At 37.8% G+C, this 17,197-nt stretch overlaps 1 long non-coding RNA gene across 1 annotated transcript; it reads right to left on the minus strand.

Annotated features, from left to right (window-relative positions):
- Positions 1 to 939: 939 nt before the first annotated feature.
- On the minus strand, positions 940 to 16,405 carry LOC121665123. The gene is made up of 2 exons (XR_006016234.1): positions 14,907 to 16,405; positions 940 to 12,447 (listed from the first exon to the last, which is right to left on the minus strand). It is a non-coding gene; the product is annotated as an uncharacterized LOC121665123 (long non-coding RNA).
- Positions 16,406 to 17,197: the final 792 nt, after the last annotated feature.

Raw genomic sequence — 17,197 nt, forward strand, 5'->3', positions numbered from 1 at the left:
TTTCACTTCAGATTAAAACACCTACCCTTTTAACAAGTGTACTCCCTCTCCTGAACACTATCTTTAAATATAAAAGAAATCATACCACAATGGTTCCCTCAGGGTTTTGCCTTTTGACATTTCTCTACTTAGAAAACATCTCAGAAAGAAAACTGATGGCATTATGCTTGCAGACACAATCCTTTTATAAATGAACAGAAATGTCTCCATATTTCTTCTTCTCATCTGTGACACATTTTAGTGTGCCTTATAGACACAGATCCTGAGTGACCTTCACTAAGTCCCTGGACAAGAAGCCTGACTAGCTCTAGAACTGCAAGTTCTGAGTGTGGGCTTGTGCTCACATGGAAAATGGAAAGATTACTGCGTAAATTTGCAGAAAACCCCCCACATCAATTCTGACAGAAGACAGTCCAGCAGCAGAGGTTTTGCAACACACTCTGGACTCAGGTCTGTTATGTTAGATGTAGATATAACAAATCCCAATAAAAAGTGCCATTTTTTCTTTTATTTGTGTTCTTATAGAATGCATGCTTTCTAAGCAATGTCTAAGCTTTTAATTTTCTTCTTTGTCTGAACCAAGATTTCTCCTAAATCTCTTAAAACATTCCTTTCCCAAAATAAAAATCATCCCAAGAGTTCTTTATTCAACAAAGAGATAGATGCAAATGCAACATCACAATTCCTTTATTGATTAAGAATGCAGCATTTGCTTTGAACCTCAGAGTAGATCTTGGAGATGTTTCAAGCATGGTCTACATGTTTACTGAAGTACCACGTATTCCTCTTCTTACAGTGCCAAGCATTTTAACAGTAGAGTTAAAGACCTCCAGCAAGCAAGATGTACAGTCTGGTAACAAAACTGTAATCTATTTGGAGCCAGTGCCAGAAGAGCACTACTTGTTTACAGTCCTACAATTGAACTACCATGGCACAGTCTCTCATGAAAAAATAACAATTTTATTTTCAAGTCCTACCAGAAATTACTCTAGTATTTAACCAGAATATTCCTTAGTGTTTCCGCTTTAGGGAGCAAGTGTAGGAATGAAGCTTTGTAGGGAGGCAGCTCTGATCTGTCACACCATGGGAGGCTGGGGTCCACTCTGGCAGTGTGCCTCACTAGTGGGCATTTGGGGCTTGTAGGAAGAACTGATTTTGTACAATTGTTTTCAGGGTTCAAGGTACAACTGGACAGACATTGAAGCATGGACTGCAAAGCTCACTAACCTACAAGATGAAAAATAGGCAATAAGAATATGGGAGAAAAACATTTTAATATAGAAGAAATTATCTTTCATAGAGTGTAGCAACCTTTTTATCCTCATCTACCACAGAAATATTTTGAAAGTCATAAAACATTTTTTCTTACCAATGATTAGATCAGTAAACAGTAGAGGATATAAATAATAAAATTTACAAAGATAAAATTAAATAGCCTTTAGCAAGAACACTGTTTTTCTTTCCCCATCACTAGATTTGTTACTGTTTTTCCCTTTGGTCATAAGACTCATTTTCTTTGCAAATGTTTTTTCTACCTGGGACAAATTTGTAGAAACTGATTTACTGAGAAGAATTCTGACACTTTCCTGGCAACTTGCAGTGATGCCTGATGAAAATAGCTAAATTTTGCTGTAGAAGAAAACTGAAAAAACTCATGAAAACAGCTTTTGAACTCATCCAAATATGATCTCCCTAAAGAAAAATCTAAATAGAAATGTCAGGACTGTAATTTTTTACTCACTTCAGGAACCCCATTTGGTATACTGGCTATACAGCTTAATATTAAGGCTGCATTTTGTTTGGTTGGGTTAAAAAAACCAAAACAACACTGCAAGACTTATTTTTCTTGTAAAGCTGCCTAGACTGGATAGCTATCATACAATTTTGCCAGGAGACTGTTTTGCTTCTAGCAATTTCACCTTGAAGTCTACAAAATCTGGTAAAATCTATCGAAGAATAAAAAACCATAAATGCTGGGTATCCCTGTTTTGCCCAACTCCCCATAATCAGACACAAGGAAGCAAAAGTGGGCCCAAAGAAAAACCAAGAGCTCTGTCCCTGCATGCCATCAATCAGAGATCACTCTCCTTTGCCTTGTGAAAAATGTAAGGCTTGTACTGCAAAAGCTACCAGAGGACACTACCAGCATTTTGGGTTCCCTACAACAGCAGGAAACTTGTTCTTATTAAGAACCACAACCTAGGTATTTCTCCTATATAATGACAGTTTGGGCTTTGTTTTGGTAAGCACTCCAGCCATGAGAAGAAAATCCACAAGAAATTTGCATCCAAGCAAGCAGCATGACAGGGACTTAAAATTGTGTATACCTGACAAAACTCATCATCAGTGCAATGCTTTTTATATCCCGTCTTGGTAGTTAATTTCCTAAATAAACTTTAGAGGCCTCTAATTTAAATTCTCCATGGATATAACCTGTTAAAGGTGCTTCAGATGACAACTTAATAAAGCCTGATCTTGTGAAAACAGAACAGAACAAGATGACAAAAAATTAGAGCGCTATTCTTGGTTTTCCTTATTTTTTTCTACTTCTGAAAATTTTGTTTAACCTTGTTGTACTTCACTGTAATCAAAGGCTAATGATACATGCTTATTCTACAGAGAACTGGGAAAATAATTATCTTTACATTTCAAAGCTATGGGAATGAATAGTATCATTACTTCACTGTTATTTAACTGTATTAAAAATTATCCTTCAACTTCCATTAAAGTCTTCAGTATTTAATAAAACAAGAGAGCAGAAGTAATGAACACCAGAGTCCCTTATTTCCTCTACGGGTAAAGGTATTTATATGAATTGATTGGCAAAGCCAAGTCTTTTTAGAGAAATAGAGCCTATCTTCTTTCTAAAGGAGGAAGAACCCCTATCAAACTTGTATCACCAGTTTAGTTTAGGTTCTTCACAGTCATATCGTAGTCATCAGGTCTGGGAGCTTTTGGTTTCTGTGAACATTACATTGCTGCTCTAGTAATTACACTGCAAAAAAAAAAAAAATCTAAAAATTATCTAAAGAAATCAAGCTCTCTGGTGTTTATGTCCCAGATGGGAAGAGAACAACAACAGGAAGCTGACTAAGCACAAATCTCTATATAGAATTTTAGTAAAATTTCCTCAATACGGTGCTGACTTTAATAAGGTATTTCAGAGAATTTCCTGTCAAATAGAAATTTTATTTTATGACAGATCCAAGGGCTCGCTCACTGAAAATTAGTAACAATTATTAATGCCACATAAATTCCCCCTTCCTTTGCACTAACCAATGACTACATTCCTGAAAAGAACTCTTGCAAAATCAGAAGAGTTGTCAGCAGAAAGTTGACAACAACAGTGAGGTCAGAAGCTAAATTATCTACTAAAAGGGAACATTCTGATAGCTGAGCTATATAGGTGAGATGCAGTAATAAACCCATGTAAAGACATCCCCTGTTCCCAAAGAATTTACACTCTGTTTTAGGCAGAGAAATAGTGAAGATATATTGGATGTTATTGTACTTCACAACACCACCATCTTTGGGTGCTACTGACCCTGTGACTATTGGGGGAAAAAAAAAGTGTGCTAGAATAACCCTAAGAATATTTAGAGTTGTTTAAATAGTAACCATCAAGAAAGAAATTTATCAGAGCTAACTTTATATTTTTTAAATTGATATTTAAAGTTTTTATGGCTTTGGATAAAATGTAGGTATTGAGCATGTTGGTTTGAAATTTTTGAAGCTGGTTATAGCAGGTCAGATTTATATCTTAGCATGCTGAAAGGTTTACATCATGACTCACTGAGAAGGCAACATTATTCAAATCCTGGGTCTTCACCTTCATGTGCTTCCATGTATTTTTTTTTTTCCTATGAAATGAAGAGTGTATTTCATCCTCTAACTATAAAATTATTCAGCCATTACAGTTGCCTGCAGCTCCGAGTCACAAAACAAGTATTTATTACAGTCTGGACTCTCGGTATCTGATTGTGTTTTGATTCCCCAGTTCTGATTGCAATGAATGGTGTCACTCTTCTGCAACAGCTAAATTACTTTTAAATAGCCACACAAACCTACAACCATATACTTAGTTTGTCTTTGTTCTGGAAAACTAATTAACATGTGACAAAATAAATTCTAATGTTTGAAGGGGGTCAGTGAATGAATTAAATGAGGGGTCTGTAAGACTTCTCTTACATTTAAACACCAGAATAAAGATGAGTTACGGTTATCGTCTGAAATGATCCTTCTTGGCTGCAGGTGGAAAATCAGAATAAAGAAAGGTAGTACATTGACTTTATTAATGTCAGTGATAGTGCAGATGATACCAAACAAAAGGCAATAAAAAAAGCCTCAGGGTCACTTGGCTAAATGAACTTGTAACAGCAGCATACCCACATTACATGAGAAACTGAAGCTACTCTGACAGTCAAGGTCTAAAGCGCCCAAGAGTTCCAAGTAGAAAATTTCACAGAAATTTTTAAGTGTCGGGGGAAAAGTAGGATTAAGCAGTCAAAAGCTGCTTCTGTGGCATAACAGAGAAGAAAAATCCTAAACTAGAATCCAAGGAAGTGTGACATTTGTAAAATTATTCAGAAAAACTCTTAGGTATCTAGAATGTATTTTCCACTGTGGCTTTCTAAAATCTGTTTCTTGTGAATTATTCCAGAAAATAAGATGCTTCTACTCTTGCCTTGTCACAGCTGAGGTTCGGGAAACTACAGTTTTTTCTTCTTCTTGTATATTCTAAAACTTCATCTAAAGATTCTGGCAACTTTTGGAAGGCAGAATACTATCATAAAAGATATGAAGATCTATGCAGTAGCCTTCATCTAATTTTTTTAATGTTAAAAGATATGTATGAACAAAATGGAGCAAGATTAAATAGCCTAAGTTCTGCGGGGTGTTTTTGTTTTGCCATTGTATGTATTGTATACCTATTTTTTAAATATATCTATGGAATTTTACTCTAAATACAGATGTATTTGAAGAATCCCCATGAATCCAGTTGGATACCAAATAATTTCATTTGTCACACAAGTCTGACCTATGTGGTTATTTACACGCTGGGTAGTGCCTAATGACTTCTATTGCTCTAGAGACTTAAAAAATTTGGTTGTAATTCTATTCATAGGTCTTAATTAACAACTTTGTGTACATTATGTGTTCAGTTTTCTATTAAATTCCAAAAATACAAGTAGTTTTATTCAGGTGAAACAAAACACAACAAGAAAAAGCACCAATTATTTTCACCAAATGCATGAGGTTGGAAGGGACCACTGGAGGTCATTTAGTTCAACCGCCCTGCTCAAGCAGGGCCCTCTAAAGCATGTTACTTAGGCTTGTGTCCAGACAGCTTTAAAGTATCTCCAGAGAAGGAGACTCCACAACCTCTCTGGGCAGCCTGTTCCATTCTACACTTTTTCACAGAAAGAAAAGTTCTTGAGCTGCATTTTGTATTCTACAGCATCAACCTTCTTTTCGGAGAACAGAAGCGTCAAATCAGCAAAGTTCTGCAATGAGAACTACTTAGAAGCCAAAGTGAGACTTGAGTATAATCTTTCTTCATTGACCTAAGTCGATGCTGGCCCAATCTAAAAAAGCATGTTTACCTGCCACTGCTACATTTACCTGTGATCTAGAGTATGCTTTGAGTTCTACTTTTTCAATAGGAAATAGTTATGTGAAGCACTGAAGCACCCAAAAATTACCTAGATACAGACTTTAAAAACAGGAGGTCCAAAAGAGATAATTAGTGAGCATTCTCTAACAATAACATGTTGCTACCTATACACTGTAAAACATTTTCATGCATGCAGATTCCAATTAATTATACTCTAGAAATTGCAAAAAAGCACATCAGTTACACACAATTCATACCTTGGGGGAAGAAAATGAGGTTTGTATTACCACAGTCTTTTTATCTGCTTCAGTAGCAGGCTATCAAGTCATTCAGAGGCAAACTTAGCATGTAAAACAAAGAATTGTGTTCTCTTTCTTTAATATACTGAGATTTTAATTGTTCCAGGACCAGATTCTGCCACTATTACAATATACAGTATCCTGTTAGCAGAAAACATTTATACTTTTCTCATATGGGGTCCCCTGAAGATTTTCAAGACACTGAAAGGCTCAACACACACTCAAGAAGGAAGGCTATGTAAGGTATACCCTCACACTTGTGTGTTGCCCTGTTGATTTCAGGCTGTTGTTTTACTTGAGAAAACACAGACTTTAGCAGAGTAATTTTCACACTGTCTCGTGTTTTTTCAATACTTTTTTTATTATTTTCATGTAATTGTATGGAAAAAATAGATTGGGTAATACAGTTAAAGGCATATAACCCCTATGAAGATTTATAGTTTTTTATTGCCAAATAGTTGATTATTTAGCTTTTTTATTTCTTTAGGTTAGTAGAAAATTGAGAATTGCCAAGAAACAAGATGAAACAAACATAGAACCATGTAATGGTTTGGGTTGGAAGGGAACTTAGAGATCACTTAGTCCAACTTCCCTGGCATGGGCAGGCACACTTCCCACTAGATCAGGTTACTCAGTGCCCCATCCACCATGGCCCCGAACAGTTCAGGGCATCCACAGCTTCTCCAGGCAACTTCTTCCAGTGTCTCACCGTGATACAATCTTTCACATGATTTAAAGGGTGGAGATTTAGGCACTCATGCAGATCAGCATGCATCAGCATCACTCATGCAGTACAGAATGTTCAGTCCTGTAGTTGCATGCAAGAACGAATTGGCTTTAACAAGATCTTCCACTATTACCAGTATACACTAAGGGGAAAACATTGGCCTTCAGCATTTGCTCAAGTCTTAGCACAAACTTACTCATCCTTGTCTTGCATATGAAGATATATGCATTAGGCCAAATTAAAAAAATGAGAGACATCACAAATCTGTTTCTTATCACAACAGTAAGACATAATTTTTACAAGAGACCAAATGCCTACCTAAGGCTGGTGAAGCTACCAGAAGCTTTTTAACTTGGCATACCTTGAACATGACAAATCAGTACAATCTTGATCTGGTTATTACACCCTGTAATTATGTATTCACTGCAAATTTTGGCCTGCCAAGTTATGTCATTTAAGAGCTCCATTTGGGCTTGATTAGTTGAAAAGCTCAACATCACGGTCTAGTGCACCAAGAGGCTGTAATGGTCCTGATGAGAGTACACTCACAAGCCCTGACCCATGGCCTGAGAAGATTGATTTATCCTCAGGCTGCTCTATCCTATAGGTGTTACCTACCATCCCCATCCCCACATGGTTGTTCTGGCTTGTTGCCTTGCTTTTGCTCTATGATTTCTCCATAAACTCCGTCACTATTACTGCTTTCCTTTACTTCTCCAGCCCAGGTGTGATCAGACTGTGCCCTGGCAATGAGAACACTACTCATCCTCTGCTGTGGCTGCTCTCAGCTCTCGGTTCACCTTTAGCCTTGGAGTTCTTCTCTTGCTGCTGGCTGATACTCAGTGGCCACTGTTCCTGTCAAAAGGGACTCTCTTCGAAGTGAGGCCCCTGAAAGCATTCAGCATATCATGCAAACAGCTCTGCATGGAGCAGCTCAAATCTACCACTCACTGTGAGCATACTCAGTTACAAGATTTGCCTTCAGTATCTTGCATTCTTTTCCCACTCTTTCTTTAGCCACTCTTGCTTTTAAGAACCTTTCCAAAATGTGCTAGCAACTCTTCCTCCAACATGCACATGCACTTGCAGGATGCTTTGCCTGGAATGGGGTAAAACAGCTTGAACAATGCCCTATTCACAAAGCTACCAGTGGTAAATGAAGAAGGGGCATCATACTGCTTCTGGTGTTGAATAAAGCTGAAAGCAGTCTGACTCATCAATCCCAAAATTAAGCACCCTGACAGTGAGATGAAGATGTGGTAGGACTGGTAAAGTACCCAGATAAAGGAATAAACAAGTGATACTACAAACAACTTATCTAAAGCTGCTGAACTGGCACAGCTGGCCTGGAGACATAAGACTGACAGTCACTCTATACTATAAAAACCCAGTCCCAAATTTTAACGGCAGGGTCTTCTAACACGTCCCCTCTTGGAGTGTATGTGTGGAGATTCCTCTCGTGAGTGGAGATGTCCCTCAAGGTTACTCCTCCAGGCTGAGCAAAAGAGACTTGCCCACAGTCATCGGTACGGGTGAGTAACATCAATCCCTACTTAATAATTGTTTCTGCTAGTTTTAATACAACTACTTTAATGCAATTGCTTCAATATTTTTATAATGCACTATATCATAATAGTTGTTACAGCTCCTATACTGTGTAGTAAATCTGATTAAGATCTTTTTGTCTAATCATGATCATAATAAATCATATATATTTATATAAATATATCTGTTCTTCCAACCTTAATCTTGCAGGACAAAGTTCAATTACACATATATACTCCTTTAGACATAAACTGTTGACAAAGTCTGGGGCTAAGATTGGATCCAGCCACACCCAGGCTCCTCTCTAAGAAGGAGTTTAGAGAGCAAAGGGGTCCTTTCTGCACCCTCAGAACCCTGTGACTCAACAGAAGGGCTTCTTTAATAAATTTTGTATGAAGCTACCACTGCCCACAACAAAGGGTCTAGCTGTGCTTCAATCTCTATGGGTTTGTATGAGAATAGCTGAAGGCAGAAAATATCTTGCCCTTAGTGCTAGGGAAAACAGCTGGAGAAATGGCCAAAGAGAGACTCATGTAGCCAAAAAGAGAAATGCATATTGCTCCCCATAGCCATTGTCAATTAACTGATTTCAGTGATGGTATCTTACCTAGCTAACATCTCAAAAATTTTACCTTTCTCACAATTGCTCCAAGAGCCAGGGGATAAAATGGGAGAATACTCAGGCCATTTAATTCCTTTTACTATATACCTAAGCATGTGGTGTACAACTGCAGATGAGGGACTCTAAGAAAGCACTCTAATTAATTGGTTGAGAATAGATCTGCTCTAGAGATCCTTTGCAGCTCTCCTAACAATGACGTTTCATCTTACTTACTAAATAATGTGCTCCTCAGACACAGTTATGAAGTTTCACTTCTAGTGCCCTTGCCATCTGCACATATATTAAAGACTTAATAATAGCCAACTGCATCATCCAAAAAGGCAAAAAGAAGCAAAAAAAAAAAAAAAAAAAAAAGGTGCTAAACCTCTGCCAATTTGGAGAAAAATAGCAATTGTATTTTTTTTCTTGAAAGCATCAGGAGTTTGGACATGGTAAAAAGAGAAGATTATGTTCTGTTAGAGGACTTTTCAAGAGCAATCTGCATGCTGCATCTCAAGCACAAATCTTTTGGTAAGCCTGTTGGATATAATGCATTATTTGTCCACATCTCACAAAAATTACTTAAACTGGAGGATATTATGTAATATGAACTTAATTAATATTATTTATTTTTTAGTGTCTATAAAATAAATTGTTTCTTTGTCTTTTTGGTAGTCTGTTGATAAAGGATGCTTTTATACAACAAAAAGAAGACTAAGTTTATGTCTCTAACAACTCAATCCTACTGATTAAGAGATTTAAATTCTCTCAGGGGAAAAAAAAAATATATAAACATAACCTTCTCACTTTGCCAAAATATTAAATGTGTTAGAAGTGGAACTAGAAGCATTTTTTGACACATTTAACAACATGCAGATAGCTTTCCTCATCTTTCCTACTTAAAGATAAAAGTTGCATGTAAGAAATAAGAGTGCTTGGAGCCTATTAGATATCTAGTAATCAAGTTGATCTTAAAAGCTTCCAAAATTATGGTACATAGGCCAGCTGACTATCAGTAACAGGACTAGTGTACACTGTATACACTAATATACTACAGTGTATTATCAGGCCAAATACAGAAGAGAGGCTCCACAAGTTAAATTTTAACTCATATAAATTACATTACATATTGTTCCATATTTGATTAACAAAATCAGGCAAAAATAAAGTGAAAACATTTATTATTTTCAGAATAATATTTCTGCTGTATATTTGCTATAAATACAGCAACGTCCCTTAAATATGACTGTGACAATGACTCATTCAAGGGAAGCTCAGAGACTGTCTTTAAAGTATTAACCATGGTGGTATATAATTTTTCTTGGTTTGAAGGACTGTGTTCCTTCTAAAAAAAGAACATTATAAATTTAGAAAGCACCCTATTGATTTAAGAAAAGGATGACATAAAGAGTATGTTGTTGACTCACTGTCAGCTACATCTAGAGACAAATCAACATATTTCCATGGAGAATGTCTCGTGCTTGCAGTTTACAATCAATAAGGAGGACAGAAGTGATAATATATGACATTTTCTGCTTACATATTCATTTTGTATCCTAATATACCTCTGAGACAAGTTACAAATGGTTTAAAGCAGAAAATACTGAAGGAAGACTTTTTTTTTCCATCACAGGTCATGGAAAAAATAAAAAGTAATATACATGAAATCTAAATACTGACACTTGCCTTAGTACCAAATTCTAGAAGACTTTTTAATATTTGATTGTGTGACTAGATTTTGTATTATGTCGATGGTCATCTAGATGTGCTCTGTTGTATTTACGAGCAACATTTGGTTAAGCACTTAGCAGTGACTACAGGCCACTGGAACCCTTCTGTTGCTACAACCTCAAGCTTGTTCTTAACAGAGGAAAAAAACAGGAAGGCGCACACAGGAAATTGGAAGAGTAATCTGAAGAAGGCTGAACAGCTAATCATGAAAGACCCATCCTTAAGACCAATATCTATGGCCACAGATTCCATTTAATTTCTTTCTTCATTTCATTCACTCATTTGCATCTTAAAATTTCATTTCATTGTTTTGGTGTTTTTCTTTTTCTAGTATGTGCTTTCAAGGTTTTAAAATCTGAACCGAGCTCAGCTTATGTTCTGACAAGTAAAATACTTCTAGCTCTGAAACATGCTTTGCCCACTGACAGAAGCTCTCCCAAAAAACTGCTACAGAGGGGCTGAGAGTGCTAATCCCACCCTAGCAGAGGATGTCACGGCAAGGGAAAAAAGCCTCCTGCACTCTCCTAACCAGTTGTATGAAGGCATATCACTTTTGAAGATTATCACTGCTATTCCTGCCTACTCAGGCATCAAAAGAAGATGTTTTTCCTACCATTGTATCACATTTCTCGTAATAAAGTTGACAAAAGTTGTGACTCCTTAAATGGTATGTGAGAGGTGGAATGCACAGATAGATTACAGGCATCCCAAATAAATATATGTAACTCAAACCCCAATGCATTTTATTTGGTGTGCTTCAGAGGAGTATGATTGTGATGCACAGCATTAAGAACACTGTTCAATTGCTTAATGAAATCCATGTTTGAGAAAGGCACATTTCAAAATTTACAGCAATGAAAATCTCTATCCCTAAAAACTCCAAGTGTCTTAGCAAGATTACAGTAATAAACTGCCTCTCTGAAGGGGGCTAGAGAGGAGGAAGAGTGCAGATCTCCAAGAAAAAGCAGGAATGCACAATGAAGTAATCTGGCACATAGACAAGGCCTGTAGTAAATGCTGATTTACTCCTTTTAAAGGTGCTTTTAAAGGTGACTGAAAAGTCAGTCACCTAGCTCTGGAGCTTTGGGAAACGTTGTTCTGATCTAAAGCTCAATTAGCATACAACTACTTTTATCTAAGACAGTAATACTGGGTTTGTTTATCCAAACTGCAGATTAACAAGGTCAAAGATGCTATAGACTGTGTATGTAGCTCTCACCAGTTTTACAGGTGGAATCTTTAAGTCTGACCTGTCAAAGCAACATTGTATGAATGTGACTAAACCGCTTTCAGAGCCAGGCCACACCTGAAAGAAGCGCAGCTGCACAGCTGCCGGTTCCAGAGGACCACATCAACAGCCTCTGGATGATGTTTCACCAGGCTGGTGTTTGGCCACTCCTTGGGACTGCAGGTTACACCTTGACCAGTCCATTACATCTTAGCTACGGGTGCGTTCATCCTGTGCATGCAACCTGAAGGGACACAGCTTGGCACTCTCTGGGGGACGATCCAGTTCCCTTCCTGGGAACTTGACCACTACTTACCACAAATCTTTGGAACTGGCATGATGACTGCTGGGATACAGATGAGAGCTGCAGAAGGTACATTCAAACATCAGGGGGCAAAGAATTCAAAAATAAAACTTTTTAAAAATATGAAAGGTAGGCCAAAAATCAAGGACAAATTAAACTGCTTTCCAAAAGTTATTTCACTCTTTTTTCTTTTGCATTACCTGTGATGTTTTCAATAGTACAGTACTTTTACTCCCTGAGATAATACATTGATGCAGGAAGATCAAGCCTGCAAGACAGGGGAAGCCACTGCATCACTTCTCCATTTCAGACCCTCTTCGTAAAACAAGCTATGCCAATGGAATGTGTGACACAGCGTGAAGAATGTGCTCATTGTCTCCAATTGCCAGAAGTGGTATCTGTTGTAGAGAGCAGAGGACATCATCTGAAAACTGTAACTGCTACTTCTGTAGCACATCTTTTTTGTTCTACACCTGTAAAACCAATTGGTCAAAGCCTGTCAGGAAAGAAAATCTACCAAAAAGAAAGGAACAGACAGAAGGCAATGAAAAGAAAAATTAAAGAGATAAAGAAAGAGCTCAGTGAATGAAAGGTGTCAGGAAGTTATGAATATGAGGGAGTATATAAAGTAGATATAGTAAATCAACTATAATTTTAAAATGCTTGGTAATTAAAGATGAAACAAAAGTACAGAATGAGATTTGTCTGGGGAAAAGAAACCTAGTAAGATTGTGGAAACTAGAGAAAAAAATTAGTTACATGCAAAATGAATCAGAAAAAAAGCGGAATCGGAAAATGATCACTGCTTCAAAATGACAGTGAGTTATGAGTATTTTTTAAAAAGCTGTGTCAACATACAAATGTATGTACCAAAGTGTGAAATAACTAATAAGAAATAGAGATAAGGTGTAAGTCTCTAATATCCTTATCCTTGCATTGAATTTCCAGAGCTAAACAACCAAGTAAAGAAGCTCTTTACTTGGTATGAATAATCCAAACCTTAAGAAATCCTAAAAAACACTGTACTGTCACAACTTGATTAAAATTAGACTGCACTGCAGAGTATAAAAAAATATTTTAAATGGTATCATCTTAAGCACCACCAAAAATCTTACAAATTTAAGCTTTATTAGATTAAGAAAATGGCATATGTCTAAAAACAAATGCTAAAGAAAAATACTTTAATACTTGTTCTGTATGTTTTCTGTAGCATTTGAAAATATTTAAAAATGCTTATTCAACAACAGAGAACATAAAGTTGAAGCATTCAAATCAAGGTACCTTTAATGCAATGATATATAAATGGTTTTCATTAATTAGAGATGTACAAATGATGCATTATTTGTTAGCTTTATGCCAACAGGATTGCATTCGGGGAACATAATTTGCTCTACTTTGAAGCTATTGCAATTGTTAGGAGGGCCAATATGCTGCTTTAGTCTAAAGGACAACTTTTTTCTACCTAAATAAGAAATTAAATATGTCTAATAATATGCCTAATCAGTGTTTATGACATGATCTTTACCGGAAACAGTTTTAATTATAAATTACTGTGTAGATCCAATTTTCTGTTCATTATAGTAACAGTTAAGTCTAAAAACTTTAATGACCCCTGGTAGCAAATTTCAAATTTATCTAAAAAATGGCAGTCTTGAGCACTTTTCTATTAGATATCTGAATGTTATAACCTTCACCAGAAGAACAGAATGAAATTTCACTGGAGTCTTCAACATTGCTCAGACTTTATCTCCGTGATCATGAAAAAGTGACAAAGTAGCAGGACAAAATACTGAAAAAGTAAATTATGCTTAAATCTGCAGTTAAAATAAAACAACTGCAAACTTGCACAGAATAATAAAGTTTTGGGGGAACTTTAGCCTAACCCATTGTTTCATGAGGGTGAAAGGATGCTCACTGTGCTTCAGTTAAGAAGTGGGTTTCATTATTTCAATTTCATTCAGTTAAGAAGTGGGAAGCAAGGGTTTTGAACTCAGCAAGCTTATATGGAGCTTCGATGGGCCTTTTATGGAGCTTTTATGGACCTTTTGATGGGTCACATAATACTTTAGCTTTTTTTGAGAATATCAACTTACATTCAGATGAAAACAAAAGTTGCCCAAATGATGCATGTAGGAACTCAGAGTGCAGGGAATATTTCTCTGCCTGTTTTGAGGGGTTTCACCCCCCTGAACAACACAGCTTTTGACCTCTGTCCGTGGAAAAAACTGCCTACTATTAAAAAAGAACTAGAAACTACACTACTGTAAATTAGGTGATAGAATACTACGTAAGATTGTCCCAGGGTGAAAAATTTAGAGGTTTTGGGTTTGTTAATGTAGTAAATAGATAAAAGCAAAAAACATCAAAATGGAGGATTGTTGCTGTTCTCCAAACTTTCTTCTTCTTTTACTACTCCATATCCTGCAGTAAAAGTAGTTTGGGATGATTGGACAAAGAATGCCGCAGTTCCTGGCTGTGTTACTAAATAATTGGCAGAAAAGTAAAAATAATGTACGTTTTTAGTAACTATTGGTTAATTTATCTTTAAAAGGCTGTGTAAATCTTGATAATTGGGCTTTCTCCTGCATTCTCTGCTTTGTGCTATGTCTGGATCACACTAGTGACTCTTTTTCTCTGATAAGATTTAATAAACAACTATCAAGAAGCAGCAAAGGCTGAGAGTCCCCGTTTGTCTCTCGAACTCCTGGCAAGGACTTTAAAAACTCTCTCCCATCAGGAGAGGTTTGAGTACGGCACAATCAGCGTCAATGCACATCTTGAATTTAAAATAATGGGACAATAAATATCTTTCACATCAAGATGCAGAAGTTACATACTGCATCAGAAAATACCTTACTTCTTTTTTGACAATGGATGGACAGGAGTTAAAACAGATTTGGAGAAACTGCACATGCTCAAGTAGAATTTTCTGCTAGACCTGAATGCCAAAGCTTCTTTTCAGCTCTGAAAGAAGATTGCAGAATGGCCTTCCTAATTGTATGTCCACGTTCACTGCAAATGGAAAAAAAAAAATAGTATGGTATTTTACAAATTTTTTTATAAATAAGCATGGTAATTTACAAAGCAAAAAAAGCTATCTGAAAAATTTTCTAAAAACTTCATGAGCAAAACTTGGCCATAACTCCTGTCCTGACTGAATACTGATTAAGTGCACCTTGTCTGACAGGTTATGACTACGTGTTGGTCAGGCACAAGAATATCTAGGATGTGATGTAAAGAGAAGGAATTAACACCAGGAAACCCTCATACATACAAAAGACAGGGAATTATACACACTTACTACATCTAACTAAAAATTCTTAACAGAAGCAAACTTTCAATACACAAAGACAGCAAAAATTATTTGTTTACTGATTTCAATGCAAAAATTGAATTTATGTATTTATTCTCCCTTCTATTTCTCTCATTCAAGGAGCCATCAGTTACATCACTAATCGGGTGGCAATTAGTAGCACTATTTGAATCACTCAGTCCAGCTGACAGGAGACTTATTTCTGAGTCCCAGCCTAACAGAAACTCTCCCCCTTATGTGGCCAATTATCTTCACCTCAGTTGTTGCCATCTACAGCCATTGTATGCGCCAGGTATTAACTAATCCTGCCCCCCAAGAGAGTAATAGTTACTCCTAGCCTCCTACAAGCTACACTTTTGTGTTCTTCAATTCTCAAGGCCTTTACTTACAAATCCTGTTCCGCCACTACTCAAATTTTGGCTAAAGCTCAAAACTTTATGCCTCGCAGCTGCATTTCACAAAACACTCAGTGTTTACAACACTCCAGATTAAATTATCATTGTAAATGTCTACAAGTTATCTAATTAGTTTTATTTTAACATCCACTCCAGATCTTCAGGTTTTCATATCCATTAGCCTGAAATCCTTAAATACCACATCTTTTGCCTGATCATTTGGTGAACATAAACTTACTGTTCCTGAAGTGTGAATGTCATTCCTTTTCTGATACTGACCTCAGGCATTTCTCATTCCTTTCCACAATGAAAACAGATTAGCCAAGTTGCTACAAGTCCTGACACCTGTGTAAGTCTTAATTCTCCCAAACACCAGCCAAGCCTACTTTCCCCACTGACTCTCCAAATCTCACATCATTCCTCTCGGCCAAACCAAACACGAGACAATGCCTTAGAAATCTCACAGGAGACCAGGGCTCAGAATGACCCAACACTCTTCATCACCTTGGGCTTCAAGTCCGCACTGGGGCCTCAGGCTTCCTTGATTTCCACTTATTCATGTCTATTTCCTTCCCAAGTTCATAGAATCATATAATATCCTGAGTTGAAAGGGACCCACAAGGATCACCGAAGGCCAACTCCCAGCCCTGCAAGAATCACACCATGGGCTTTCAGAGTGTTGTCCAAACACTTCTGTCAGGCTTAGTGCCCTAACCACTTCCCTGGGGAGCCTGTTCCAGTTCTCAACAACCCTCAGGGTGAACAATCTTTTCGTGATATCCAAGCTAAACCTCCCCGACATCTTCACGCCATTACCACAGGCTCTTTATCGTCACCGGAAAAAAGAAATCAAGTGGCCGCCCCTCCACTTCCCATGGAAGCTGCGGACTGCTGTGAGGTCTCCTGCCCAGTCTGGTCTCCAGGCTGAACAAGCCAAGTGACCTCAGCTGTTCATGTGGCACCCCTTCTAAACCTTTTACCATCTTTACAGCCCTCCTTTAGACGTTTTCTGACACTTGTAATTATTTCTCTGACCTTTCCCCGTGATCTCTCTTCCTTCCCGTAGTTTTTCAAACTATCTTTCGACAACAAAGCCCAAGGGCCCTTCTCTCGGGGCGTGGGGGGAACTTTCTGACCCCCCTTGGGAGAGGCGCTACGGAAGGGTCCTGCAGAGCCGCCGCGCCCCCCGAGAAAGGCGAGAACGCCACACAGCGCGGAAGCCTGGGGAAAGCGGAGCTATTTCGGACGGGCACCGGGGGCACCTTGCGCATGTTTTTAAATCCGGGCCTCCGGCGTGGCTGCGTGTCCCCCGCCGCCCACACGCGGTGCCGCCGCCGCCGCTCCTCCCCCCGCGGCTCGGCCCTTCCGCACGAGAACACGGCGCTGTTCTCCATGCTCGGCGGCCCACGAGAGATAAAAGGGCCGAGGACACGGGATTTC

The sequence above is a fragment of the Corvus kubaryi genome, unplaced genomic scaffold, assembly GCF_017639235.1.
Source record: "Corvus kubaryi isolate FWS band 111438036 unplaced genomic scaffold, C.kubaryi_AGA036_p1.0 37312, whole genome shotgun sequence".
Classification (NCBI taxonomy): Eukaryota; Metazoa; Chordata; class Aves; order Passeriformes; family Corvidae; genus Corvus; species Corvus kubaryi.